This window comes from Microtus oregoni, unplaced genomic scaffold, assembly GCF_018167655.1.
Source record: "Microtus oregoni isolate MIOR12 unplaced genomic scaffold, Mior012 000032F_ref0000030, whole genome shotgun sequence".
Taxonomy (NCBI): domain Eukaryota; kingdom Metazoa; phylum Chordata; class Mammalia; order Rodentia; family Cricetidae; genus Microtus; species Microtus oregoni.
The window spans coordinates 335880-354096 of NW_024543091.1; positions in this window are offsets into that span (position 1 = coordinate 335880).

Sequence of the window (18217 nt, forward strand, 5' to 3'; positions counted from 1 at the left end):
CACGTTTAGCTATGCTGAAGGGTGGCCATTAACAGGTAACCCAACTGATGGTAGCACTTGTGTGGCTGTAATAATGTAAACACCAGAGGCAGATTTAACTTCATTATCAGTTACTCAGCTCTTTCCTTCGGAGGGAAGACGGGGCGGGTGGGGGGGAGGGAAATGGGGGAGAGTGCAGGAAGAGCAGGGATTAATGGTTCCTCTTCCACACTAAATGTCAATTAAAAATCAAACATATGAAACACATGTTTTATGTGATATAAGCTTTTATTGTCAGTCTTTATAGCCTTAATTATGTTGCCATTAAGTGTTTGGCATCATCTGGACCTGCCTTTTATTAATCGCTGGATTGGAGCATTTGTACAATCATTTATGTTTAATTACTCAAAACTCTGTCGTGCTTACTTCTCTTTTGGAGTTCAATTATTTAAACGCACTGAGCCTTCACAGAATCTTTATGTTAAATTGAGAATATTGACAGTGCACTTTTGGCTTCCTGCTAAAGTCTTTAGCAGTCATACTTTTTCCTATGGGCAGCTGTTCATAGCATTTCCTCAGACACGCTGTGGTGATTTATATTCACTCATCGCACTAATGAAATACATGTTAAAAGATTAATTAAAATGCTTATTTTTAAAATGACCAGAGGGCAATACTTCAGCAGTTACAACTGTCCTAAATGGTTCTCACTAAAAACAGGGGGGGGGAACTTTTTTGTGTAATCTGGTATTAATCTCATTGTCTCCAAAAATAGCAAGACCTTTTTTTTTTATTGTCTTAATTTATAATCCGTAGACAGCATTAGGGTGGCAATCATAGAACTATATTTTGGAGGGTGTAGAAAATTAAGAAAAGCGATCATTTTTACTATCACTAAATAAATGAATTTGCCAAAGCTATTTTGCCCTTATATAAATACGGCATATGCTCAGATTTAGCAATTATTTGTTTGCACATCAACCTCTGACATGAACGCTCTCCAATCTCTGTTATAGTGCTTCATTTTCTCCTAAGAACACCGTGTAGAGGTATGTTTTAATATTATCTCTGTTAAAGGAAACAGGAATTCAAAGAGGTTGTATATCTTGGCCAAAACCCTCAGCTTTAAACGTTTGGGACATAGCCACTGTGTTCTGTTTTCATGCTACTCACATCACAGGTTAGTGCAGAAGGCTTTGCTAGTGAGCAGAAGGGCCGTTGTCTTTTCCAGTCTACCTACTCTTCCTTTATGACGTCACCTCTCTCTTATCCCTAAATGATCCAGTTGTTTTCCAGCTTTGAGGCTCTGAAGCAGCGGTTCTCTAAGCCTGGACCAGCAAAAGTAGAATTCCCAGGGACTTATTGCCTTTTAGCTGTCTCAGAACTTTTGGATCAGAATGAGGACTAGTGGGTGTGCGGAACAGGTAATTCTAAAGTTTGGGGTTCTCCACACTTACTGGAAACAGCTCTCTACAGTTACCTTTGGTAAAACCTTAATTCTGAAGTCCTTGGCCTGAGTCCCTATGCAGTTTTCCTCTGTGGTAGTTAACGCTTGATGATTTCAGCAGGTGTATCACTTCTAAAACTGACTTTTGTTATCTTGTGGGACAGATTCTCATCTGACCGCCATTTCTAAGGTACCTTCACTACTTCTTCTCTTAGTGCCTGCTCTCCTAGTTAGGTTTGTATTGCTGTGATAAAGCACAGACCAAAAGCAACTAGAGAAGCAAAGAGTTTACTTCATTTTAGAGCTTGTAGTCCATTGCTAGGGAGGTCGAGGCAGGAACCTGGAGGCAGGAACTGAAGGAGAGCCCCTGGAGGAAGGCTGTTTACAAACTTTCTCTTCATGGCTGGCTCAACAACCCAGGATTACCTGCTCAGGAATAGGGCTGCCCACAACGGTCTGGACCTTCCGTATCAATTGTTAATCAAGAAAATGCCTCACTTGAGTTCCCTACAGGCCAATCTGATGGAGCTATTTTCTCAAGTACCTTCTTGACCAGGGTCAGTGAAAAATTGACAAGACAAAACAAACCATCCAACCAAACAACTAGCACAACTACTGAAACAGAATCCCTAAAATGTCTAAGTTCCCACAGCCTTGAGCATCATGTATATATTATATTCAACACTGGCTTCCAAATTGCTGTCTCCTTTCCAGAAAGCTCCATTAGAGAGCAAACCTGTGTTTGCTACAAAGAAGCAGGCACAGTCCAGCACTTGGGAGGGGCTTCTTAGAAGCAGGAAGGGAAATTTACAGAGGCCTTTAGAGCATTAACTCTTCATGTCCAAGGGCATTAGCCGATCTTGACTTACGAAAGTCACCATTCTTCCCTAAACTGAGTGGCAGGCAAAGGGTCATCATCCACATTAAAATTACCTGGTTCTTCCCTTTTCATTCCTGTCTTTTCCTTGGGGACTGGAGCAGTCCTCAAGCTTCCAAACTTCTATAAATATCTGAGCCACCCATTCCTTGTGGACAATGCAGTGGACCCTGGTCTCATGGATACAGTGACTCCTGCATGGTTGTTTTATTTATTTATTTTGACATTTTCGCCTAAAAGAATATTGGCCAGATAGTTTTGCCAACATTTCCTTTAGGTAACGAGTTTGCTTCTAGCCATGACTTCTCTGCTCTACTCATATAGAGTTAAATGGCCTTTAAATTTTTTTCCATACAGCTCATTCGACTCTAAAGTCTTAAAGGCAGATCTTCTTCATGCTCCGCACAGTTATAATATAATATAGGTGCTCACCAGGCCCCCATTTCATTCTTCCTTCGGCTAGGAGTTTCCTTTGAGTACTTTGAATACAGCCAGTGATCATCAGCCAGTCACACCAATCACACTGTTCTGGCTGAACTGAGACCCACACACAAGTTCAAGAAAGAGACTAATGTCAGAGCATTTAAACAATAAATGCAATTGTTCTAAGAAGAGGCAACATAGGACTCCTTCTAATCCCTTTGCCTCACCACAGACAGCTAGCAAGGCTCCTTGTCTGCGCTAGAAGTGGCTGACGTCCTCGTGTTTTCTGCTGTACTTATCATCTGGAAAATTTGACTGCCGTCGAATATGTGCTAAATGATACGCCAATACACTCTTCGGCCAAAAGGTAAAACTCAAGACTGTGTTGGGAAAACCTTCACAAGAAGACTGCAACCACTTTACATGTGTAAAACTCCTTCCATCGGGGAGCGGGGACCCTGAAACTTCCAACAAAGCACATGAAAATGACATCAGTGGTCTGTTTCCCGCCTCGTAAATGAACCAGACCTAGGTAGAGACATTCAGGCAATGTCAGCTCTTGTCAAGCCAAGACAAGGTTTGACATCTGTTAAACCATTAAAGATACAGATAAAATGGTGACCAAGATGGAGGAGGGAAGGGAAGTGTGGAAGACATGTATAAAGTCTGAGAGTGACAGGTCAGGGCTGATTGAGTCCTGGATTTGGAAATATCACTAAAGCATATTGGCTAAACCTTCCCAAGTTCTACATCAGTGCTAACACACTCATAGTAAAAGGACTGTGGAAGTCTGTAACAGAAAGCCTTGGGGCTTTGAACAGTGATGAGGTCATTCCTAGACTAGGTGGGTATCCTTGGGTGCCTCCCACCCTCACCTTCTTCCAGGAAGCTTATTTCGATTCTATGGAGTATAATTTGCCCTGACCTCTAAGAGAACATTGTCCTTGAAATTGCCCCATAAGAGCAGACCCAAACACAGCTTACGATTACTCTAGGTTTGAATCAAAGTTAATCAGGAGAACTGCCTTTCTCTGTCCTGGGGGCATAGTGGCTTTGAGGTTTCCCTTCTAAGTTTATGACAAGGACAGTGCAAAGCAGTCATCAAATTATTTTATTTTTACTTTTCTGGGGAGAAGGAATCACATCCATTTCTTCATAGGTATGTGGGCTTTGGGGTCAACTTCTCATCAGCAGAAATTGAACAGGAGTCACAGGAATCTCTTCTGGACCGAGGTGATGGAGAAAGAATGAGCTTTCCCCGCAGGTGTTCCTCTTTCCACGAGAAATTTAGGGGTAAAGTTAGACAGCACAGGTACAGAAAGTTAGCCTCTAGGTCCTCAAGTCAAGGAAAGATGCCCCCAAAGCCACCTCACCCGATGGTACTGGGTTACTCTCCTGCCATTTGGATACACCTTACACTGGATACACCAACAACTATTGGATATACCTTAGCATTTAGTTTCATGACTTATGAATAACTTTTCAGATGCTTACTTTTCTCACATCAGCAAGACTAAACCTTCCTTGGTAAATGTACCACGAAAACAGACGAATATGCATCCAGGTGAGCTCGGGAAACCTCAGGGCCCTGAGCAAGAACATGAAAGGTTTCCATACATGGATTAATCTGGATTTCCTATAGCTACAAGGAAGTACAAAGAAAGCATCCAGCCAGTGGATGAGGGGACGTGAGTAAGGATGGCTACAGTACCTTAACTCATGTCTTAAGTAGTACACAGTAATTCTAGCTGGGGGTAGCCAACAGAAACGGTGGGGAAGGCAAGGCAGTACACAGTAATTCTAGCCGGGGGTAGCCAACAGGAAATGTGGCAAGGTCATAAACTCTCAATGTCCACCTCCAGAAACACACTTCTTCCAGTAAGGCTGCACCTGCTGAAGGTTCTGAACTTCCTAAACAGCATCACCACTGGAGACCATAAATACATGTGCCTGTCGTGGGTATTTCTCAGTCAAAGCACCTCACTCACTAAAAGGAACTTTCATTGCTGTGTGAGAGTAGGGGTGAGGAAAATAGGAGATTCGCAGCCAGAGAAAAAGGCCAGAAAACTGGAGCTGGTGAATAGCGCCTCCATCCAACACGTAAGACTCAACCTTGTACTAGGTCCTAAGATGGGTAGTTTTTCTAATACAATCTCAGTAGCAAAGGCAAGTTGGTAGCAGATGTTTTAGAAGTGTCAATCTTGTGAGCACTGAGTACCAGGCTGAGGATCTGGGCTGGACATAGATAGCAAGAACTGTTCCTTTCAGGTGAGTGCTAGGCACTGAGGTGGGGGCAAGGGGGACACAGCTGCAGCCTAGGAGATGCCAGGAAATGAATTTTTGTGAAAATTCACCATGTTCTTCTCCCTTTGGGATTTTTCTAGGGAGTGGTTTCTGGCTCTGGCTGTAATCTGTTAGAAGAGAAGAATCCAGAGATACAGTGCCAGAGCCCATTTCCCTTCCACCTCCCTTCCCTTGGTAGATCTGGAGCTTAGACAAGAAAGGGTCACAAGAGCAAGCAGGATTATTTTAAATACCCTCCTCCAGAACCTGGATAGACCTGTTACCTACTCCCAAGGCTAGGAACTCTGTCCTCTGTCACCATCAAGTCCTGTTTCTCTCCTGCAGCACCTATGCCTGAGCTAAGAAATGAACCTGCAATCTGTCCTGGATGATTCAACCCACACCTGACAAGATTTAACCAAGAGGAACTCGCATCTCTGCTGTCTACCAAGATAGCCGCCTTGCAGGACACTGCTAGCCTTTTATACAAGTCGTTGGCATTGTTTTAAAAGACAATTATTTTATTTCACTAAAAATATTTATCAAGGAGGATACATCCACACACATATAGAAGAGGGAAAGTCGATTTTATTTAAGGGGGTGGCCCTTGGTAGGACCATGCTTAAGGGAATAATCCTACATCCAAGAGGTACGGGCAGCACAAATTAGACTTGGTGGATTATTAAAATGAAAAGAAAAAGAGAACAAGAAATTGGGAGGGATGGGGAATTGGAGGGTTGATCTCAAAGGAGTTAGCAGAGAATTGAGGGGTAAATATGACCCAAATACATTGCATGCATGTATTAAATTCTCAAAGAATTAATAGCAATATTATACTAAAATTATTTAGTTGGGATGGTGTAATTGGTGGTGACCACTTGCCTAGCATTCACAAGGCCTTAGGTTCCATACACAGCACCATGTCCAATGAACGAATTAATTAATTAATTAATAACAAAGTATTGAGTGAAGTGGTGAGTTTGAGGTGACCCCAAGCTACATGAAACTGTCTCAAAAAGAAACATGTGTGTGAGATATCATGAGAAGACAGTAGATATTAAGTGTCAAAGTTAAAAACGTGCATGGGAGTTAATTCAGAAGAAAGCTTGACTACTCTCAGTTGGAAGGTGAATTTAGTATCTCAAAACGTTGGCGCTACATGGTACCATTGCAATTAGCTCATCTAAAGATTATTTCTGGGTATCATGGAGCCAGTGACAAAGTCAGCAAACTCTGACCTCCATTTGCTCATGTCAAGCCCTTGGCCATTTGCCCATCCTAATCACCCCCCCCCCCCACTCCTGCATGGAGCTACCTGAAGTGGAAACACTACCTGCTGTTCTGTACCCAGAGGATTGATGTATACACATCAGGAGGCTTCTGACCTCAGGGAGCTTAGGAACCTAGCTGAAAGGAAGATGCACATATACTTCTTTGGTTTAAATTGGGAAATAGACTGAATTGCCCTGGGTGGATAAGTAACCCATTCTGAACCTGCAGGTTTCATCAGGAAAAGGATGGACCCTCAGTGTTTGCTGAACAGATGGGAGGGAGGAAGGGAGGCAGGAAGAAAAAGAGGAGGAAAAGAAGGGAGGCAGGCAGGAAGGGAGGGAGGCAGGCAAGGATGGAGGGATGGAAAGACCCTTGAGGAGAACACCTCCCCAGTGAGCCAACTCCTGTGTAGTCTTAGTGGATGATCTAGGACAGAGAACTCTTCATAAAACTTAACTCATTTCCTTGACTGAGCAGTTCAAGGTGAGAGAGAACAAGAGAAAGACAACTTTACCTTCTTCTTGCCCGGTTTCCAATTCTTCTATTGTTAGGAGATCACTGATGATTTTGAAATGACCCTCAAAACCATAGTGACACACTCTCCTTCCCAAATACCCAGATGTATATAGCTGCTGTGGGAACGCATTCACGGAGTAACCTATGCCACATGAAGGTAATCCTGACTACCCCACAGGCTGCCGCGCAGAGGCCATGTGGGCCTGCACCCTCGGTACTGACAGACTTCACAACTGCCAGAAAGCGAACTGGGAAGTAACAGTTGAGGCACACGGGGGACAATTAAACCAGCAGGGACAAGCTGGGCTTTTGAAGCTTCTTAGGTTAGGTGTGATGGTTCAGGACTATAATCCCAGCACTGGGAAGCTCTGAAACTCCTGTGCATTTGAGGCCAGCCTGGGCTACATGGAAGACCCTGTACATTTCTTAGGTGTCAGTCTCTGGAAGGTCCTTTCTATAAAGCAAATGCCTTCGTATTGTAAAGCGTATTAGGAAGAAGGGAGGGAAAGAGGAAGGAGGAAGGGGGAAGGAGAGAGGGGGAAGGAGAGAGGGAAGGAGTTTAGGCACTTTGCCAATGTTTGTATTTCTGTTGGAACCCTACGAACTCAGCACTGAATTCAAGATTCCCACGTTTCTTTTGATAATCGGCATTCCTATAGCATGGCTGCTTTGATTTATAGGCAGCAAAGTAAAACCACAACCCAGGAAGTGTTGGGGTGAGACAGGGCCAGGTGATTCCCTAACGGAGCAGGACATAGGACATACCACTCCTGCTGTAGCAGCTGCTTTGGACCTCATCAGCCTTGTCAACTTAGGGAATATATTATATTCCTTACTGTGAAGACATGGTTTGATTTCTGAGGATCCTGCTTTACTTCTTACCCTTGCTGCTAGGAAGCTCAGAGGCGAATTTAAGCTCCCCTTCCGTAAACTGTCTACTGTTCCACGGGCACATCAGAGCTCTTGTTTTCTTCTCATCTTGACTCTGGATTCTGATTTCAATTTTACGCAGTCTTAAGTTTTTACATAGCATTTACATGCTTGTTGTAAGTATTCTCACAAGGCATCCCCAAACCTTAGCAGACTAAAGTAAGGCATGCATGACATTAAAAAAAAATAATAATTTACCTGGGCTGTGCTTTCATCTGTTGTACCCTACAGATTCTTCAGTGCTTTGAATTCTATTGCCTAAAAAAAAAATCTGAAGAAAATTCAGACACCATCTGGCTGTCTTTAGAAAGACAGAGGTAGTTCAGGTCTTTGATCTGCACTGCACATGGGCTGAAGGAGGGAAAGAGGACCAATCTCCCTGACACAGACAATCGCTCGCTTTATTAAACAAGTGTCTTGTATTACACACAGAGAGCATGCATTATGTGGACGCACACGGGAAAGTTAGAATGAAAAGTAGATAGGGAGCGAGGGTAGGAGACTCTGGGTTTGAAACATTCCCCTCACAGCTGTTTCTAATAAAGTCCTCTAAAGGCGAGCTTATTTCCACAGCATAGACTAATGCAACTGTAACTGCCCCGAAATGTTGTATTTATTTTTCTAAATATAAAGTATCAGAAATAACTGAGAGTCCATAACCACTGCAGGTCACCACCCTGCAGACAGGTTACTTTGCATTTTTCTTTTAGTAATGCTATCATTCAAGACCCGGGCCATTTGTCACCATTGACCTAGTAATAAAGTTGTGAACGTGATCACAAGAAAAGAAGAAGAAGAAAAAAGGGCTAGGGGAAACAGAACCACACTAATGAGAGAAGTCGAAAAGGTCATTGGGGATTGCAAATGGAAAGGATGGCGGGCGAGAGGCTCTTTCCAGCTTGCCCTGTGGGGAAAAGAGAACTGGATGGGTCCTGGGAACTTCACCACCAAGTGTCCTTAAGCTGGCTCGGGTTTGGGGAGACTGGGGTGTTGGTCGTTCACTGGCTCAATTAGCCCTTAGGTTAACTTTCTCATCAGTCTAGGAACGCGTGTTTCCATTTCCCAGGTTCCCCTCAAGTTACCTTTTTAATTTCCCACCGTCTTCCTCCATCCCATGTGGAGGCTTCCGCTTCAATGCAGTTTTGCAGATTTGTAAGGAATGGGAGATTGCGAGTTTCTTTCAGAGGAAGTTGGGAACAACAGTAAAGGCCAAGTCCTTCCGTGTCTGGGCTGGTTCTCCAACTCACAGCCTTCTCCAGTCTGGCAAGAGGGGGCCACCTGCAGAGCTTCACTTTCAGGGGACTTTGAATTTCCCGGGTGTTCCAAGGGGTCCACGAGATGCCCTGTACTAGACACAGGCAGAGCCGGGGTCTGCAGGGAGTGGTGCCTGGCAACTCGGCTACACTGGCTCTTGACTGCACCAACAACTGTCCCCAGAGGGCGCCCTGGGCCGGCACCCTGGTTCCAGACCAGGCCTACAGCCGTAGGAGAGAGTGTGGGAGGAAGAAGGAGGGGTCTCTTGCGGACCCTCGAGCAGGGTGAGTCTTCAATTCTTCACTTCTGCCCTAGGCCAGGGGGGAGGGAGAGGGCTGGAAACAGCCACCCAGCGGGATAGTTGACAGACTCTCCGCCACCCCTTCCTTTCCCCGACCAGAGTATATTGTCCCACCACCGCCCAGTCATCCATCCAGGGTGGGATTATTATTCAGGCTGTATGCAGAGGTTATGGCTGGGACTCTACTGAGTCTTGCTGAAGCTCGCTAAGGTCAGGGCACTGTCCCCTTCGTATAGTCCGGGAACGTTCCGGATTCCTTGCTTTGGGCCAGACTACCACGCCGGGTTAGCATTTGTGGCAGATTGGAGAAGCAGCACGCAGCAGCGTGTGCTGAGGCCCTAGATCCCTGGGCCGATCCAGAACTAGCGCGAGCTGCTTCGCAGAGACTCAAGTTCTCAGGTAGCCGCCAAGAACCACCGCGGATGACCCTGCCAACACGCAGCCTTGGAGAATTGCCCTCACACCAGTAGTGGCAGTGTCGCCCGCCCGACCACTGGAACATTTCCCTTAGAAGTTTAATTTTGCGCTCAGTATTCTGAAAGTTTTTTTTTTTTTAATTTTTAAGGTATTCTTAGTTCAAATGTTCAAAAGGCTCAACAACCCCCTTTCCGGCACTGCGTTTCTTTTCTCGTTTTCCCGCGGTCACTGAGGGTGACCTAAGGAGAATCCTCAGACGCCCGCATGCCAGCATGCCGCTCTGTCTACAGAGTTACCATCACTTCTTAGGATAACGTGGTGGCAAACCGAAGGGACTTGGTTTTGCGTGCTCCAAAAGCTTCTGGGGATTTTGATGTGCACTGTTAGCCGCGTGCTCTGCCCGAGGAATAGAGAGGTGCAAACTCTTGAGTAGTAACCCAGGGACAGCTTTACTGTCAACCCGCAGATAGGCGCGAGTGACAGACGCTGCTAGAGACGAAGTCTTTACCCATGACGCTCACTGTGCGCCTCTTCGGAGGGGTGACCCACACGCGCGGTTCCCCGAGGCCCCACTGGCCGCCTGATGCTCCGGCTCTCCAACAGGTGCGCTGGCCGGGGCATCGGACCACTCTAGGATCCAGCTAGTCAAACAAACCAAGAGACGGAGGGCCGCTTCCAGCTCTGGCAAAAGGGATGTGGGCTAAGTGGGAGCCTGGCTCCCAGGATGAGGCGCGTGCGCTACGGAGTGGAGGCACCAACAAGCTGCACTGGGAAAGCCCGCACCTAGCCCAAGAGCGCAGACGGCCTCCCTTGATTGTCATAAAGGGCTTGCTGGTAAAGAACGGAGACAAATCTCCCGACCAAGGGACAGGGCCAGCAAAGGGATCCGTGGAGAGAGTCCTGGCTTCAACACTCCCCTCTCCACCTCTCCCTTTTTAGCCCGTTTTGGTTGCACACACATCACCTGGGAGAACTGTTGATGGAGAATTAGTTAGGAGTCGCTTAGGAGTGACCAAGCGTTTCTCTCCCTACCCCACGTATCACGCTCCTTCCACGGATGACTTTGAACTCCAGGTCCAGTTCGATCCCCATTTGGGCCGCAGCTTCTGAGACACGAGAGTCTGGCAGATGCACGGGGGCAAATGGGCACACGACGCGGACTCTGATTTATGATCCAGCGATTCGCGAGAACCCCAACGCTTTGGCTAGGTTAATTTTTGTCATTGTTCCTCATTAGCGTGAGATAGTTTGAAGTTTGGAGCGGGTTTTATTTATCACCCCGCACATTTGAAATACAGTCAGACATAAAAATAAGTGACTCTGGGATTCTGGCGCAAAATTGGAACCGTCGGGGAATAATTTGGCTAACTGACTTGGACGTTTCACCTTCTAAACAGAAATGCTGCTCTCAGTCAAACTGTAAATCAGATTGTCTTCAGCAAGGGGGTTGGGAGTGGTGGTGGCGGTGGGGGCAACCAAGACCAGAAAGAACAGAAACCGAAATGAAAGAAAATGCGGATACTGACCCAAGCAACTCAAGCTTCAGAAAGCCGGGCTGGATTTTAATTTCAGGTGTGGAACCTCATAGGAAATGTGAATTCCTAAACGTTTTGCCAGTGTGTTTTAGGATGCCCAGGAAATTGAACTATTTTCTGCCGTTTTGTGTCAATGCCAAGGACTAAATGACCATTTTAAAACAAACAAACAAACACCACCCGATTAAGCATACTCTGGGTAGAAACCGAGCTCCCCTTCTAGGGTTGTAATTACAGATGAACATAAAGAGACAGGGACTGGCCTGGAGTCAGACTGGGGGGGGGGGGGTGTCATGAAAACGACTTAAATTTTGATAAAGAGAAATTTCTCTTGCAGTTCCCTTGTTCCCAACTTGCTCTGAGTCTTGGAAAAGGGATATGATAGCCTTTTCTTCTCAGGGATTCCTCTCTCCATCTATCTGGAAGTTTGAATATTAAACGCTAGATCTCTTACCGCAAAAGCCTCCGCAAAGAAGGAACTGGAAAAGAACAGAAAGTCAAACCAGGCAGCTACTCAACAACTGATCACAAAGGAGAACGCAAAATACAACCAAACTAGACCATCTTCCCAGGAAGGGAGCATCTGTTACTATTTTGCATTATGGAGTTTCTCTGGAGCTCTGGCCTGGACATCGAGATCAGGATGTTTCTCTTCCACTATGGAAAAACAAGCATGGTGTTCTTGATTTCTTGATACTTAGCTGCAGCCATAGGACCTGTAATCACCTGCCCCACTTTTAAGGCATTTAAACAAATATGTATTGATTTAAACTCATCTTTTTATGCCATTCACATAACTTTTTTAGGAAATATCTTCAAATGGGAGTAAGAAACCCATACCCCCTTTTTTAAAGTCATACTATTAAATTTTAATTTAAAGATAACGCAGAGACTTCTGGTAGGAAAAAAAAAATCACTTTAACGTAGCTCTGAACTGTGCTGGAAGATTTCCCTGGTAGTAGATGGTACTTAGTGTCTGATGATAATAGTGAATGTACAATTTAAATTATTCTTGCAATCAAAACACACTTCAAAAGTTTTAAATAAAATAATTAAGATCAAAATGCATTTGATAGGCAAAGGGTTGACAAGATGCTGGGGTTTTGTTTTTTGTAGGTTTTTTTTTTTTTTGCTTCCCCCAAATCGAAAAGTTTTTGACATTTGTAAGGCCAAGTTCTTAATCTGATGGTGTTTTGTTTTGTTTTATATCAGTTTCAAGCTAACTTTGCTCAGATTCATTTATCTGCTTCAGAACAGAAACTCAAGAAATGCAACTTAATCTGCTGGGCACCTTTTTCCTGTGTTGTGAGTGATCTTTTGCCAAAATGACCTGAAGTCTTTTTTTTAGGCTAACCAGATGGGAAATAAAAACAAAAATGTTTGTCTTTCTATACATTTATTTTTATTTGTTCGACTTTTCCCTCCTTTGCTTCTAATGAATCATAAAAAAGAGTTTTTTCTCTTTGAATTTCAAACCACAAAAAAATTTTAAAAACATGTATTTCAAGAACTAAATCTACAGATGTAATACATACTGTGAACCCTATAAAATGCGTTTACAATGCTGACTTAAAAAAGAAATTTATAACTTTCATATGTACCTTCCTTGTGCAATAGGCAACCACCATATGTTTCCGACTTCCATAATTCAGTTTTCCTGGACATCTGTAGCAGGTAGTGAGTGCTTCTTGAAGAACATTTTGGGTAATTTGAGAAGGAACCACACTGAGGACTAAAGGTGAACATAAAAAAAGTTTTTCTTTCTAGAAACGCTAGTTACTATAACAATTTAACCTGAGATAACTGTTTTTGCCTCCTTGACGGATGTGACTGAATGTAGAATGTGACAGTTTTGACACAGGGTGGTGATTCTGCTGAAGGTTCTTCCCAACCACTTCCTAAGAACCTGTGGAGTCACTCTTGCTACCTCCAGGCCGCTCTTTAGCCTTTTGCTTGAAGATTTTCACTGACTCTTCCTGAAAATCCAATTTGAGAGTTGAAGAAAGGGCTCAGCAGTTCCCAGCTCTGACAGGCAGCTCACAACTGCCTCTAACTTGATCTCCAGGGGACCCCCCCCCCCCCCCGCCACCTCTGTCTGTGGGCACCTGTGTCCACCTGCACGTACCCACACTCACAGTTAAAAATCATTTAAAAATATTTTTAAAGAAACAATCAAATTTGAACATATATTCAGTATGTTTTATTTTAGATACTTTCAAATATTTGTAATAAAAAGGGAGAGAATACAATCTTTTTCATTTTTGACTACTTAATTGTTCATGTACAGTTCTTAAATAATAGAAGACTGTCCAATTCAAAGAGAAAACAAAACAAAAAGTATGTAGGCAGGTCACTGCTTTTGGTCCAGTTTCTGCCACATACTGAAAGACAGGGACCATTTCCTACGCTGCTTTTCAATAGCTCAATTTGTTTTGTGCACAATTGTAATACTAATCTTAAATTAATCTGCCAAAAGCCCTGTCATTCAAGTAAAGGTGAAATGTGTCTTTGCTAGTGTGAAATATGAATAAATTCCATCTGCATTTTTTGTTGTTTCAATAGATTACGTGGTTGTGCACAGATTCTATTCTTTAAGAATAGCAAGCATCTACCAACGTAAGGTACAAAAACAGTTTCAATAGAGAATAGAATAATTTTTATAGAAAGCCATAATCTTAAAACTTGGCATAGTGTCTAGAGCCTGTGCTCCCCTGTGAGGCTGTATGGCTGGAGGACCACGTGGGATCAGGTGTGGAGGCCAGCCTGGATGCACCCTCTCACCACTAAACAAACAAAAACCGAAGCACCAAACAGAGGTTCTTGAATAGGGTCTATGATTAGTCCCATTTTCAACCCACTTGTTAAACTGGGAGCCACAAGGTAGGTTACCTTTGCTTACAGGGAGAAATGGGATCAGTTCAAAGTATATGAAGATAATTAATGAAACTGAGACTTTTTATAACATAGACTTCTCGGTAACTAGAGAATATATATTGTTTTTCAGGTTCCTTTGTTGTCTGGTCCAAATCGTTGCCATACTGATGTAGCAATGCCCAGCAACTCCCCACCCCCACTGTGAATTGCATAAGCTCCTCCAATCTATCTTATTTTATCAGTTATAAGAAGATACATTCAGTGTATTTCACATCTCATAGTACTGTATGAGGAGTGTGGGTCAATAAATGAGAAAAAAGGGGGACCCCTTTCTCAATTACTGACTGAGACAGAGCAGATATATCTGGAAATAGTTTGAATGAGTTGAGATAGGCAGGTTTTTCACCTTCTTTCTGGCTGTATATGGCAAGTTCCTTGTCCCTTAGGTTGGGAGAGAGAAGATGGAGGATTGATTTGCAGAAACCATATCTCTCCGGAGCCCAAGGGAGAAGGAAGCCTGTGTTGAGAAGAAGGCACCAGCTGAGCCCTGTAAGGGGGTTCTTGTGCTGTCTGAGCAGGGTTCTTGGGTTCATTGAAAGGATGAACTAATTGAAACTGAGGAAACCCATTTGTTAGGAGACAGTAGAAGAAATGGGGAGGGGGTGTTTAAAGTATGGGGAGTTGGTGAGGGTTGTGAGCCAATAACAGAAGCCAGTTGAAAGGAACCCCAGTTTGGGGTCTTTCCAAACCCTTGGCTTTGCAGTTACATTCTAGGAGGGTGTCCCTTGCATTCCAGCCAGCCCGATTTACTTAGGGAGCCTTGGTAAACGTGTGCAGGTTATGGTTTGTTTGTTGTAAGGGAGAAGCAATGAAACGTGTGACCAGATTGAAGAGATGTGGGAGCAAGAAGTGGAGCGGTCTGAACTGTGGGAGGCGTTCCTGTACAGGGTCCTGAATTGGATCCCGCATCTCCTTCTGCGGTTCAGTTACAAAGTAACAACCAAATACCCTTCGTTCTTGGCGTTTGTAGTCTACCAATTGCTCACCCCAACACTCTGGTCAGTTTCTGTGGTTTTCAATCTTTTAGTCAAGATTTGAAAATATTTATTTTAGCATGTAAGAAGGATCCGGGGACCACCGCAACTGCCCCAAGTTCAGCTGATCGCTCACTGTATCTGTGTGTGTGTGTGTACTGATACAGCATATGTGTGTGTGTGTGTGCGCGCGCGCGTGTGAGCGTGTGTGTGTGTGTGTGTGTGTGTGTGCGCGTATTATCGTTTCTACTATAAAAAATCAAACGTAAAAGTTAGGATATTTTACAGTGATTGTGAAGTATAAAAGAAAAAGGCTGCGTAGTATAGAACGAAGTCTGGGCAGGTGGGCCTACTTTTTAGAAAATCATCAATTGTTTATAAAAATAGGTGGCTTATAGATCAGACAAAATGAAACGCAAGTAACACACACACAAACACACACACACACACACACACACACACACACAGTCGTTCAAACAAGTTCCAGGCTAAAGTGCATTGTGGAAGCAGACGAGGGAGAATGTTTCTCTTCTTCTAAAAAGGATGTTTCAAGAACTGCATCAAGAAAAACAGAGAACAGATATCCTTTTTTAAAAGCCTACCCTTCCATTCAGCGTCGCCACCCCCTCCCCGTTGTCTTGTGGGATTCTGATTCCAGCTTGCATCATTGCCCTACCCCACCCCCAAATACGACAACCCAGGATTTTCTGCCTTTTCTTCAGCTACAAGTTCGCCCAGGCTGACTCCATCTTTAGAGTGGCTTTTATTTAAAATAATGTCTGTCTGGTGCTGGGAGAGGCCCCGTTAGTGAGTATTGTTTCAGTTCTAATCCATCTTTAGTGTAAGGAATACAATGGAAAAAGAAAATTTTCTCCCAGATACTTAGCTCTTTCCCGCGTTTTTACAGGTGCTTAGGTGCAGGTGCGCGCACTAACACATGTACAGAAGATGTACAAACACAAACAGACCCTTGCAAGTGAAACCCCAGGATTCGGAGATTCTCGGAGCCTCCGCTCAGGAGGATTCATAGTGGAGAAGGGCCTTGGGAGACCGCGCTTCTCTGAAACCCCTTTCCTTGAATCTCAACTTTCTGGGGTCTAGTTTCACTCGCCAGCCATGATAAGGTTCTCAGTCAGCTTCCAGGGAGTATGTGGAAGTTTCCAACCCAATGGGAAACCAGCTTGTTATCGGTCCTGGAGCGGGAGCCCAATTCTAGCAGTTGGTCCTGGAGCTGAAGCGCGATTCCAGCAGGCGGAGAAGGCGAGTGACTGTGCGGCCCTGTAGCAAGGATCGGCAAAGCCCAGCCAGGCCCAGGACGAAGGGAGTTAGCACCTTCATTCACACGCACGAGCTTGCGCACCCTTAGACGCATAGGGGCTACTTTTTGTTGTTAGTTCCTACTTTTCCGGGTGTCCGCAGTTTATTTGTTATGTGAATCTAACTTGCGCCTCCAGCTGCCACGGGTAAGGTCGCAAGAAGAGGCAGAGGAACAGAGAAAGACTTGGGGGCCCTGTGATCCTTAGGTCACCCCTGAAGGCCTGTTTAATCATCCCAAATCAGTTTGAACTGGGCGACATCTAAAAGGACAAGATCATAACCACAAAGCAGGCTTCCAGTCTAGAAATCCGGGAGGTTTCTTGTAACCAGTTGCTCCGCCAACTCCTGCTGCCTGGTCAAGTAGGCCAGAAACCTCTAGTGACTCCACCCCTGGGTCACAGAATTTATGAATCTCTTGGGCTGCAAACTTGGAGAGCCCCTCGGATCGCTCTACTGCAGGATCTAGGAGGGCCAGGGCCCGGCACTTCAGCCTATCCAGCCTAGGGGGCTACAGAAGATGGCTTCACAAGCACTGCTGGAGCTTTACACACAGTCGGAAGCTGCAAGTGTAAACTCCATCGAAGCCTGAATCCCACTTCATCCCAAGAAGCCCCCCCCCCATCAGTCGGAACTTTGCAGGCTGCCTCACCGTGCTCTTCTGTGGGCTCCAGGTTTCTGCAAAACGTCACAAACAGGGGTTGTTTAATGTATTTCTTTAGGACACAATGTTGTCCTGCGCTCTGCTGAGTTTGGAGATCTCCGGACAGCTCTAAGCCAGTGACACAGGCTCTCATAACCCAAAATAAAAACAATGCCTTCCAATTGAACGTCTTTCTCAGGCATTTAAAGTCTGCATCCTCAGCAAGTCCTTCACGAAAGAAGGTTGTTGCGGGGGGGGGGGGGGGGGGGGGGGGGGTTGCCCTGGGCCTGCTCGCACCTTTACGCACCCCCCTGCTCGGTTCCATCTATCCCTAGCATTCTGGTTCTGAAGAAACTCCGGGTTTCTCCAGCTATGATCAAAACAAAAAACAAAAAATACTAGTTCCAGAAGTGATGCCACTTCACAAGCCACTCTCCTGAAGGTTGAAGGGAAGCCGGAAGAAAGTCAAGAGTTACAGTGTTCAGCTGAACACTGAAACAAAACTAATCGTTCGCAGCGTGTTTTATACTGAAGATTTATGACCACAGTGAATTTCATTCTAAATTTACATCAAATGCATAGCCTGTTAGTGCTAAGAAAATGTTGAATTTAAACAACAGAATTGCATATACGTGTTTGCTGTTGTTCAATTTTAAAGTTCTGCTTTCCTTCAAACTTATTTTAAAGAAGCACGCCGATTCTTAAAAACCCAATATGAATATGAAGGTACTTTAACTTACAGATACTTAAAAATGTACAAGTGCGTCGTAAAACAGGTTTTACTTTGTGAAGTTGTAAGGCTTGTTTTAAAGTTAAGCCCATATCATTAAAACATATAGAATTAAAACTCCATGACCTACGTTTTAAAATAATTACCCAGAAATAAAAGGGATCTCCAGAAAAGAGGCGTTTTTCCTCACTAATTTATATGAAGAACTGAGAGATAATACAATAATTAATTTTAAATATTAAAAAAAATCAAATACCCTTAAATGCATCTCACCTAAGAAAATCCTACAGAGTAAGTTTTAAGCCCATGGCCATGCTCTGTGCAATGGGCATTATTAAATGCGGGAATGTTTACATGAAAAAGCGACAAACATGTTGGCTGTGAGTTC